We start from the raw sequence: 12,226 nt of genomic DNA on the forward strand, positions 1-12,226 counted from the left end.
TTATTTCTTCATACTTCAACTGGAGTAAATAATTTGTTAAACCAAAAGAAATTTTGATATAAAAGGGCAGAGAAGAAATTACTTTCTTTAGCAAGCAAGACCGACCGTTATATTCAAATTTAATTAACCAAGAAGCCCCCAAACCGCAGAGCGTGTCACCTAGCACTGACAATTAATTAGCTTTGCTCTGAAAGAGCTACAGGTACTGAGTGAAGAGGTGGGATTAAAGGCTTCATGCTCTCTGCCAACACTGTCCACTTCTCGCCGTCGCACCTCGATAGCAATTTGCGGCTTCAGGCAGCAGCTTATATCTGATGTGTGTAATTTCATGTCAGTTTTTAATTTTGCACGATCAAAATATGGGAAAGTGAGAATAAAGCACCGTTTCTTGTAAAAGAAAAACATTGAAAGTGAACAACACAATTGCTTTTCGGTGTCTTATAGTTTTCAAGATAATTTTCTACCAAACAGCTAAGGAAGATAAATATTAAGGAAAACTCCTGGGGATTAGTGGTCACCCTTGGCCTTTAAATGGGCTCTCTGTTTATGGCAGACCATGCAGTTTCTTTATTTTTTGCATTACATTAGAGCTATATATAAATGACTTAGCTAGAAACTACTGGAGTTAGCATCTAAAAGGCAGCATGATGTAATGAAAAGAACATTAGATTCATTAGATTCTTGAAATCAAATTATCTGGAATATGCTTATTCCTTGAAGGAACCTTAATTTTAGTGTATATATAAACTTTAGAGGTTTAGATATACATATGTTATGGGTAGTTGTTTCTCAGCAGAAAAATCAGGCTATGATGGTCCATAAGAAATGGGCTTGAATTTGTCTAAGATTATTTTTTTCCCTGTCTATATTTACAGGCAACGGAAATAGCTGGATTATAGTTATATAGTTTCATCAATTCCATTGAATAAGACTGGATAGTTCTCACTAGTCTCACTAATTCATGTTTATGGAAGATACCAGTAATGGCAATGAACTAAAATCATATATATATAGTTTGGAATAGATTTTTAAACTTACATTCGCCTCTGGCTAGTCCTGGCATTGTAGGTGTTCACAGCTCTGTTTATCTATCGGGCCCAGTGGCAAAAGCATGGCTCTGGAGGAGGTCAAGCTGCCTAGTTTCCGTGGTACCAAGCAGGTGTGGGCTGGGCAGAGCTGGCCAGAGCCATAAAGATATGCAGACAGGGAGAATCTGGTCAGAGGGACTGAGGACTAGGAAGGTCAGTGAGCATAGGAGAAAGTGCACGGGGACCTTAGTGCAAATAAGGAAGAGAGTCAGCAAGATCAACGTGGGCTGGAGCCGAAGGCTTGTAAGCAGAAGTCGAGTTGCAGGAGATCAGAAAGCCCGGTTAGGAGTCTGGGAAGACCCAGACCAGGCCTTGGCACAGGCTGCAGAACAGGAATAAGAGCGGGGGGAGTTGGGGTGCAGTTATGGCTAGGTCATCACACCCCAGTGCATGACCTCTGGCACCGGACCAGACAGCAGGCAAGGCTGTGTCCTACAGGTACGGGGCAGACTGCCCAACTTGTGCTTTGTCCTCACCTGGCATTGCCCAGGACATCTATAGTCAACACACTTCAAGCAAAATGGCCCTCCAGACATGTGTGTGTGTTATGCTTTTTTCCTCCCTGATAATTCAGTTCTGTGAGTGTGTACAGGCAGGTCGGAGCCTATCCCCCCAGGACAGTGGGCAGTAGGAACTGTAGCCTCGTGAAACGAACGATGTGGCTGCAGTGAAGAAGCCAATAGCGATGGAGTCACGAGCTAGCGTGTATGTCACGTGGCATCAAAGGCAGTGTACACATTGGTAGTATGTTCCTTTAGCCTTTTCCATCACATGTGAATTGAGAATAAGTTCGGGTTTAGTCCATCTTCGAGCATCCTTGAAAGAGTGGGGGTGCCCTGGCTGGTTTGGCTCAGCGGTTAGAGCGTTGGCCCGCAGACCAGAGAGGCCCGGGTTCGGTTCCCGCTAAGGACATGTACCTCGGTTGCAGTTTGTCCCCAGCCCTGGTTGGGGTAATGTGGGTGGCAACCACTTGATGTGTCTCTCTCACATAGATGTTTCTCTCTCTCCTCCTCTCTCTATCTGAAGATAAATGGGGGGAAAAATGTCCTCAAGTGAGGATAAAAAAAAAAAGAAAGCATGGGGGTGCGTCCTGCTAAAATAGAAAGATCTCTGAGGCTCCCGCAAGTTGAGGTCACTGCGGAGCTCATCGAGGCTCAGAAATAGCACTTCCCCGTCTCTAGGAGTGTTTTCCTCCAGGTCCTGCCCTGGAATGTATTGTCTTGGCAGTACTTGGATCTGACTTACTGAGTTTGCTGAACATACAGAACTAGAAACGTGTAAGAAGAAAGTCCACTGTCCACAGGCTGCTGATAGAGTGTGGCACCAACTTGTCAAGTTCTGGGCAAAATTAAGTTCATTAGAGCAGAGGTTCCCCTGGCAAGACAAGCGGAAGAGTCTTTCCTAAAATGTCCCAAATGCCGGTGACCTCGGAGCAGTTTAGAGAAACCAGAGCATCGAAGAGACAAGAGCATATGCACCAATCAGAAGCGGAGGCAGCGGACACGTCCCTTTGAGCCTCGGAGGCGAAGGGCATGGATTCTGCCACTCACAGTGTTTACTTGCTGTTTCTAAAATGCAGGAGATAAAAAACTCACGCGTTGTCTTCTGCTTAGCCCTACACACCAACGACTAATTCTTTTATTAAACCTCTGTTTATTTGGGCATTTGAAAACATTTCTATTTTCATACAAGGAGCAGGGCTCATCAAACACCTTCATAGGTATCAGGCCTTAAGCAAAGGAGAAGGTTTTCCTTTGAATAGCTTTTGTAAAAATATTCACTAGTTTGTGAACAGGCTCCTTTTTATCCAGTGATTTTTTTTCCCCCTTAAGTCATATTTTCATTTACCCATAATATTCCCACCCTGACTGTGGAAAAATCTAAACACAAATGGATTGGCAACATCCACCAACAGTATGGTTTTCAAATACTACTTTAAAAAATTATTTTTAATTTAAGCAGAGTTGGCATGTAGTGTTATGTTGGAGATATTAGTTTCAGGTGACAATATAGCGGTTTAACATTTTTATACCTTACAAGGTGATCACCCCACTAATTCTAGTAATTATCTGTCACTGTGCAAACTTACCACACTATTATTGACTAAATTCTCCTTCCGCTTTTCACCCATACTCCCCTTTTGTGCCTTCAGGCCTGAATGAGTGGTGTGCTCCCCAGATGACCCAGTTCAGGAAAAAATGTCAGCTGCAGACTGATGGGGAGGCTCTTCAGCTGGGTACTAGGTTTACCGCCTATTTCTTTATCTCTGCAGCTGTGGAGCCAATATAAAGTGATCAGTGATGTTGGTGGTGTGGATCCTTCTCATCCGTGCAATTTAGGGGCAGGCTCTTGAACACACAGCAATTGCTGGGTAACTCAAAGATGACTAGTGGTGTGGATAGCCTGTGGATTACATAGTTAGCTCTTCTTCGTATTCAATAAATATTTATTGATTGCATCCTAAGCAGCTTCCAGCATTCTCGAGGTGAAGGAGAGCATGAGATGGGTCCTGTCAATGTTGTGTGGTGGGGGTAGTTGTTGGATTGTATTGTCATGCAAGGACTCACTCTGGGTTGGGATTATAGAAATAGAGAAGCCACTTTCATATAATTTGCCTTTCACATCCTAATTCTGGGCATGACCTAACTCACTCAGCTGAGACATTTTCCCCCTGTGAGACCAAGCTATGTTGCTAAGCAACTAGATCAGTAATTGGTAAATGCTTATATGTGATTTGATTTGAGTTACATACAGAAATATGTAACTGCTTTTTTTGTCTTTATTATTAAGCAAATGATTATTATTTGGTTTTATTTTGCTCCAATAAGGTAAAATAACTGCGTTCGCTTAACAAATTACATGGTAGCCTGATGTACTGGAAAGACCCTGGGCCCAGAATCCTAACCTCAAGTATAAGCATCACTAGTCCTGTGACCATGGATAAAATTAGGGAGCTACCGAGACTTCGTTTTAAAAATCTGTCATTTGGCCCAGCTGGTGTGGCTCAGTGGATTGAGGGGTCCCAGTTAGATTTTTCGTCAGGGCACATGCTCAAGTTGTGGGCTCGATCCCTGGCAGGTGGCATGCAGGGGGAAGCCAATCAATGTTTCTCTCTCACATTGATGTTTCTATCTCTCTCTCCCTAAAATAAACAAACAAACAAACATTTGTAATTTGTGGTACAAATACCTTCTCTGCTTACCTCACAGGACTGAGTGAGGGTGTATATGTCAATGTGTGGAAAATGCTTTAGAAAGAGTAAAACATCCCGAGGTCTAAGCAGTACCTACAGCTCTAGGCTACTTAATCTTGGGACGTGGTGTGTGTGGGTATAGATCCAAAGTCTGGATTGATGAAGAAGCACTGGGTACGTATATACTGTGCCATCAGCAAGGCAGACAGCCAGAGGGCAGGTCTGGGAGCTACAGAAGAAAGGCAACACATGGCATTGACCTTCATAAGTTAATGATGCAATGATGGAGGCAACACTAATAACCTACAGAAGCCAAAGACCACATGGCAAAGCAGCATCTCATCAAGTGTTAAAACCCAGAATATGAACTCAAGTCCAGTCGTTGTAAGATGTCGGGAAAGGGTGGTGGTCCCTGAAGTACTCAGTGAGGGCAGCTTGTACAAGCCCTTGAAGAATGGGTACATGTTTTAGAGACAAATAAAGGGAAATGCAGAGCAATCATCACGATGGGTTAATGTTATACACTAAGTTGTAAAAATCAATCCATTTGCAAATTGGAACAGTCTGGCTGTAACGTTTTAACACAATATTGTTCGAGGTGGATGGTCAGCCATGTTTTGCCTCCTGGCAGTAAACATTTTATTTGAAGTCATGTCATGAATTATTTTCTGACACTAATGAAATGGATCATTTACATAGAAATCAGAAAAAAAAACAAAAAACCCAAGGCCCATATGCTTTCAGTCTCTGGGGACATGGAAATGACCTTGGTGACAGCCAATTAGGAAATGGAAAGGTGAAGGAGAAGACTCTTCGTCCCGTTTGGCGAGTCTCCAACACGACATGCGTGCTCAGGGCAGCGCCGGCATACTGGGAACAGGTGCTCTTTCAAGATGGAACCTGACTGGTGGCGGTTTGTGCTTTTTAAACATGTAGATGGATATCTTTACCTGTTTCCAGAAGCTTCACCTCAGACCTGCTTTTTATCACGCAGCCTCCTTACTTATAATCTGTTGTGTTTTCCTCCCCCACTGTGTCATTGACCCCATAGATTTCCTAGGCGCCGCTGTGATCTGTCGTGTCATTCCTCGTTATCAGACGGTCTTAATCCTCAGCGCATTGAGATGTTTCCTAATGGCACAGAAGCCGTCGGGGCCACGGCAGCCGCAGCCACCGTCACAGTAAATTGCGGCTTGGATTGTCTTTTTCGTTCTGACAGTGGAGATTCTGCCACGTCTGCCTCCCCCGGGTCAGGACCTTTCTGAGCAGCAGATGGGGCTGCACTGAGGGCCTGGCCTGCCCCCTCCTTGTGCGGTTTTTCAGTTGCTGTCTCACCAATCAATTGCCGCGGTCCAAGTTAGTAGCACTTGAATGGCCTTAATTTTTAGAATCCTTTTACCCACCTATCTGAGCATCCCACATTTGAACACGCCCCTCAGCGGAATGAAATGCCCTCAAGATGTGGTTAAGCAACCCACTGTGTGTGAGAGTTTTTATAAGGATTGAGAATCCTTTAAAAAAGAAATGACTGTACTGCCTGATGTTTCCTTTCCTAAGGAAAGTTCTATTCTTCATGAAACTAGTAATTCCTAGAAGATGTTAGGTCAATATTTTAGTAATCCCTAGACATTAAGGTTGGTAGACCTCGTTTTAATAACCACGAGATGCACTAAGAGTGGGAGGCTTTCCATTGGAAGAGTTCACAGTTCTGAAAATCCAAGGTCAAATCATGCCTCACACAAATGTAAAAATTAAAAAGTTAATCTCCATACCTTCCCATCCAATCTATCTAGAGGCCTGAGCCCTTTCCTCTCACCCAAAGCAGTGAAGTCCGCCAGATAATTACCGACCTCATTTTTTGTTTTAGATCTGGGTAGATGTTGACAATGAGGAAGAAGTCAGGGTCCCATGTGAAGGTCATCTCAATGATTCCTGAATTCATCTCTCATCACATTGATGTGGTAGGATGCTGTCTCCTGGGCGAGATGAATGCGTCTATGGAGGGAGAGGGCAGAGCTCAGAGGGAAGAATTGAGCTCAGTAGGTTTTAATTCTTGCCAAGTTCCCACCATTGCTCTCCCCACAGCCTGCGAATGCTCAGCATGACACCGCTTTCTTTATAGGTGTTCATTTCACCCCGCTAGAGAAACGATCTCTTTCTTGAAATAAGGCACACAGAATTAAATGAAGCTTGTGGATGTTCAAAGATGTATGCTGCGATGAATAGCTTGAGGAAAAATGGGATAATATCCGTGGTAAGAAGGAGACAAGTAAATATTGCTTATAATTGCTTTTGAGATTAATTTTGTGTTGTTTGAAATCTTGTAAAACCACCCACTTGTTTGTTTTTCTCCTTATGAGCAGAGAACTTGCAAGTCATTAATTACACAAACTACACTTCTAGCCAAAATGTCTTTACCCTTTCAATTATTTCATGACTGCCTCTCCTTGATGTCACGGACATACAATTATACATGAATGATTTCTGGGCTTTAACCTTCTCCTGCCTGTAAGCCACAGAGGTGCTATATGAAACCGGCAGAAGCTGCTGACTTCTAAGTAATTGGAACATGTAAACTGGAGATCCCACAGCTGATCATGATGATGTCAAAATTAAAATAAAATGTCCCTGTGGTTATATGGATGGCTGTGAAATATGACTTTTATTCTAAACTGTGGCATTCTCCTCATATATTTATTTATATACATGTTTTAAGAAGAAATTTAATTGTTAAAATATTTTTTTTTCAATGCAGTCGGCATGCAGTATGTTAGTGACATAGGATTACCCAAGAAAATCATTTTTAAATGTAGTCTGAAAATAACCCTTCCATTACTGCTTTTCTGCATTGAGGCCAACAGAGGCCCCCTACATGGAATAGAAATTCCAGGATCATTTCAGAATCTCTGCACTGGAAGAGATTTTGGACTTGTCGGATTTTCCAAATGCATGATCACTTATTCAGATATTTCCTGTAAGTGTTTTTTTTAGCCACTACCTGGAATCTGCTAGGGACAAAAGACGCACCATTTCATGCAGCAGACTCATCGCTAACAGTTTATCCAGGTTTACGAAAATGTCCCTTACACCCGCAAACCCGCACGTTTCATCTGCTTATTTTGCTACCTGTGCAGAGATTTCATAGGGCGGTACGAGGCCGCGTAGACCTACATTCACTCCGACGCCGCTACTTACTACTATATTCCTTTGAAGTACCATCTATTAAGTTCTTCTTGTGTACGGACCACTTTACATGCGCTTGCGTGATTTTCATACAGTCTATAAAGGTAGATTCTATTTTTGCTGTATCTTACTGTGCAGAAATTGAGGCTTGCTAGTAATATTTGTGATAATGAAAATGATGACGGTATTATTGGGTCCCAACTCTATGCCAGGTGCTGTGCTGGGCCCTTGGTATACATTACAAACAGTACCAGAATTTAAGTAACTGGCCTGTTATCTACCTAATCTCTACAAAAGTTGGATTTCAAATTCAGGTCAGATATTAAAACAACTCGGGATTTACCTCTTTAAGCCTCATTTCTTTGGTAACTGGGAGTACATTAACTTCCTCACAAGGTGTTCTGAAATTCAGAAAGGTGGCCTATGACATTATCTTGGCCTTTTAGCATGAGAAATACTTCCTGCCACATATCATTTATTCATTTCTTGAAAGACAGTTTTTTATTTGCTTTTTATTTATTTTTATTCATTTATTTTAATCCTCACTCAAGGATATTTTTCTATTTATCTTCAGATAGAGTGGGAGACAGGGAGAGGAAGAGAGAGAAACATCAACGTGAGAGGGTCACATCCACTGGTTGCCTCCCACACAACCCCAACCAGGGCTGGAATGAACTGCAACCGAACTACATGTCCTTGACTGGAATCGAACCCGTGAGCCTTTGGTCTGTGAGTCGGTGCTCTAACCACTGAGCAAAACCGGCCAGGACTTGTTTGTTTTTTTAAAAAACTCTTCCTTTCCTTTTCTCCAGGTTTATATTCCCCAGACTAAATACCCCTAGTTCCTTCAGTCTTTGGTCATTCAACAAATATGTATGAACTCTGCCCTACTGGAACTTACATTCTAGACCGGAAACAGACAATACACTATACCCATGGTAACCAAGCAGATAATCTATTATGTGAGAAGACAGTGAGTGTCTGGTGGTCAGGGGGTGGTCAGGGGTGGGCGAGGCCTGCAGGGTAAGTGAAATCAGGAGGTCGGCAGTGGGCGGTGCATCATTTACTATGTAACCAGTTATCCCCAAAACTTAGTGGCTAAAGCAACAATGACTCTTATTTCTCATGGTTTCTAGAGTTCAGATGTTCAGACAAGACGGTGGGGATGGCTTATCTCTGCTCCACGGCCTTGGGCTTTACTTAGAAGAGGTTAAAGATGCTCCGGAGTCATCTAAAAGCTCATTTACTCACTTGTCTGGTAATTGACCCTGGTGGTCAGCTGGAGTCCTCATTTCTTCTCCATTATGGCCTTTTCCATGTGGCCTGGGCTTCTCACCACGTGGATGCTGGGCTCCCAGGGTGAGAAAGCCAGGTTGAAGCCATGTCACCTTTTATGACCTAACCCGGAGGCCAGACAGCATGATTTCCACCATATTCTGTTGGTGAAGGCAATTTCAAAGTTCGAGGAGAAGGAAAATGGACCCCACCTGTCAGTGAAGAAGTGTCAATGTTATGCCATAAGAAGAGTTGGTGGGATGGAATACATAGTAGTATTGCCATCTTTGGGGAAAAAAAACAGTCTGCCATGGTAGGTAGGATAGGTTCACTGATAGGGTGACATTTGAAAAATGATACAAGGAGGTAGGAGAGTGAGCCATATGCCTATTGTCTATCTGGGGCAGAGCATTCCAGGCTGCGGCAAGAGCCTGTGCAAAGGCCCTGAGGTAGGAGTGTATGAGGAGTATTTGGAGGTCAGTATGGCTGGATCAGAGTGATCGAAGAGGAGAAGAGTAGGAAAGGTAGTCTCAGATACGAGGGAGGTATGTGTCAGGACTTACAGGCCATTGTAAGTATTCTGTCTTTTACTATGAGATGAGAAGCAAAATGCAGGGTCTTGAGCAGTTATGTTTTACAAGGATCACTCTGGCTACCGGGTAGAGAATAGATTGGGTGGCTGGGGAGGTAAAACAAAAGGGAGACTGTCGCCGTCATCAAGGCAAGAGAAGCTAGTGGCTCAGACCAACATGGAAGCAGTAACGATGGTGGGAGGTGGTTGGATCGTAGATCTATCTTGAAGTTAGAGCCAACAGGATTTCCTGAGGGGCTGGACGTGTGGTGTGAGAAGGGGAGCCATGGATTTCCAGGCCATTTTCTGAAACAAGGCAGGCGGAAGGCTTACAGCTTTTCAGGAAATGATCAGAAATTCGATTTTAGAGATGGACGTTTGAGATATCTACCAGCTATCCACATGGAATTGCTGGAGAGGTGGTTGAACGAATAAACATAGAATTCCGGAGTGAGGGCTGAGCTGGAAATAAAAGTCAGGAATCAAAGGTGTAACAATGTTATTAAAACTGTGATCCCAGAAGAAAACAGGAAGAGATTGCGTGTAGGAGTGAAGGGCACCAGGACTGAGCCCTGCGGCGCCCCCTACCCCCTGCCCCCAGAGGCTGGGGAGAAGAACACTAGAAAGGAATGTCCTGGCCGCCTCGAAAAGAAAGTGCACCAGGAGGAAGCGTGTACTCGTGTACTCGGTGCTCTGAGAGGTCAAGGAAGGTGTGGCCGAGCGAGCACCTTCCGTGTAGCACGCTGAGGGTGGTGGTAGCCTTGACAACAGAGTCAGAGGAGTGGTGGGAACCAGCTTACAGGGATGGGAGGGGAGGTTAGAGAAAGCAAGTATACACACTTCCCCTGAGTTTCACTGCAGAGGTGAGCAAGCAAACAGAACAGTAGCTGGCTGGGGAAGAAGAATCAAGAGGATATGTGTTTCGGTTTTTAAATTGGGAGACATAACAGCGCGTTTGTATGCACTGGAGATGATCTACCAGAGTGGGAAACCGACATTGCCGGGGAGAGGGAGCGGGAGAGATGGGGGAGGGGAAGAAACCCTGCGGTGCCGTCTTTGGCCATGTCCTTCATAGGCCTTCATTTCAAGGACCCTCCCTTTCCTCTTCCGCAGGGTCTCTGTTGGGGGAGTATGTGGGCACGGGTAGCAGAGACAAGGAGGAAGCCAGCAGGCTGCTACCTTTTCTAAGTGGCCTTTCCATAGCTTCTTCCTCTCCTCTCTTCTCCACTCTGTCCCCCCATTTGACTGGGAACCCCACCCGGTGGGGGAGTGGGAACCAGAGAGAACACCCAGTCCTTTGCCTCTGGACAAAAGAATCCCCTGGTCAGTGGAGAAACACCACCTTTCGGCTTTGGATCACCATCTTCCCCCTTCTTTCCAACTCTCCAAGACAGAGGCAGCCCGGCTGGAAAGCGGTGAGGGTCACCGAGCACAGGAGTAGATGTCAGAAGAATGGGATGCGGACACACGGGGCCGGACGAGTCACTGTCCTTCAGGGAAAGAGCCTCAGAGAGAAACGAGAGCTGGCGCCGGACTCATCAATGAGCAATTCTGCTTCCCCTTTAACTGTAGGAGGAAGAGGGGCACTAAAGTCATGAAAACACTTTCTTCCGAGTTTTCTTTTTGTGGATGGGCACGAGCACTGTGGAAAGTGCCCTTGTGCTTTTTATCGTCCTTCAACTGAGTGGCCGTGGAGTGCCTGACCTTTGGCACATGGGGTTGGGACTGTGGGGGCGTCTCTCCATCAAGCTCTCTGACTCCTCACCCACCCCGTTCCTCTGCACTGCACTCTTGTGCAACTGAGTTTCAGTTTTATGGCTCAGAAAAATCTAAGCTTTGAAGTCATTATTCTTGGCTCTATTTGTACAGGGGCGATTTGGTAGCTCAGGGGATTTGTCAAAAGCGTGATGATTGCTGACACAAAATGAGAACGAACTTTTCCAGATCACCCCAAGGATTGGGGGGATGTGGTGGGAGGAGGTGCAGACAATGCCGATTTTGTCTGTCTGACCTGCCTCTCCTGTGACCTGTTGGGAAGTGGGTGAGAATACTGGACGGATCGTAAGGTTTTGATCTGCAGAATAGTCATGGGAGTCCACGTGTTTTAAGCAGCAGCTCAAATGTTTAACGACATTTGATAAGGAAATTGGGTTTTTCCGAACGAGAGTGTGAAAACACTGAGAATTAATCCAGAAATGAGTATATTCACAGTCCACGAGACACCTTCCTCTGTCTGGGTTGCCTGGTGTTCTCCCTCTCCGCTAGGCTGAGGGTCGTGTTGTACGTGTTACAGAAGGTGTGAGCGAGGGGAGCTGTGATGTAAACAGCCAGTGTTATTAGTGATGTGGCAACCTTGCCCCTCCTGGTGCCTCTCACCCCTCGCACTTGCCCATGAATGGCATTTTGTGCGGAGAGACCACCCGGCACAACAAGCCCGTTTTCCACGGAGCAGCCCGTGTTCTCAGCCCTCCGCGCCCTGGTGGACGTGTTCTGATTTGGTGTTACATTTCTGAAGCCCGTGTGATTTACTCCCCCTGCTCCGGGCGTGTGTTTTTCTTCCACAAGCACGTACGGAGCACGCCTCGCCTGGTCACCGCCTGGCTCTCCATCAGACTGCTCTGGCTTTTACAAGGTGTTGGAATTTCCACATAACTCATAAGGGCTCTCTCACTCGAGTTTATACGGGAGAAATTATGGAGTGATTAACCTAATAGGTACTGTTTATCCCTAAAGACGGCCAGCTTTATTCATGCTTAAGCTGAGTGTTTGTGGGTAACAAACAATTCTTTGTAAATCTCCATGGCGGAACCAGGCACTTTTACGGCTTTTTTCTGCTGTATAAATGATTGGGTAGCTCATTAAGTTGACTCTTGTAGTTGAGGGCTGCTCCAGGCACACGGAGGATGGAAGGGAACT

At 44.9% G+C, this 12,226-nt stretch overlaps 1 protein-coding gene across 1 annotated transcript in view; it reads left to right on the forward strand.

The window, feature by feature from the left end:
* Window positions 1-12,226, forward strand: part of KIF26B (kinesin family member 26B) — a 385,389-nt gene that overhangs the window by 265,583 nt on the left and 107,580 nt on the right. The gene's annotated exons all lie outside the window — the stretch shown is intronic.

This window comes from Molossus molossus, unplaced genomic scaffold, assembly GCF_014108415.1.
Source record: "Molossus molossus isolate mMolMol1 unplaced genomic scaffold, mMolMol1.p scaffold_m16_p_23, whole genome shotgun sequence".
Lineage (NCBI taxonomy): Eukaryota > Metazoa > Chordata > Mammalia > Chiroptera > Molossidae > Molossus > Molossus molossus.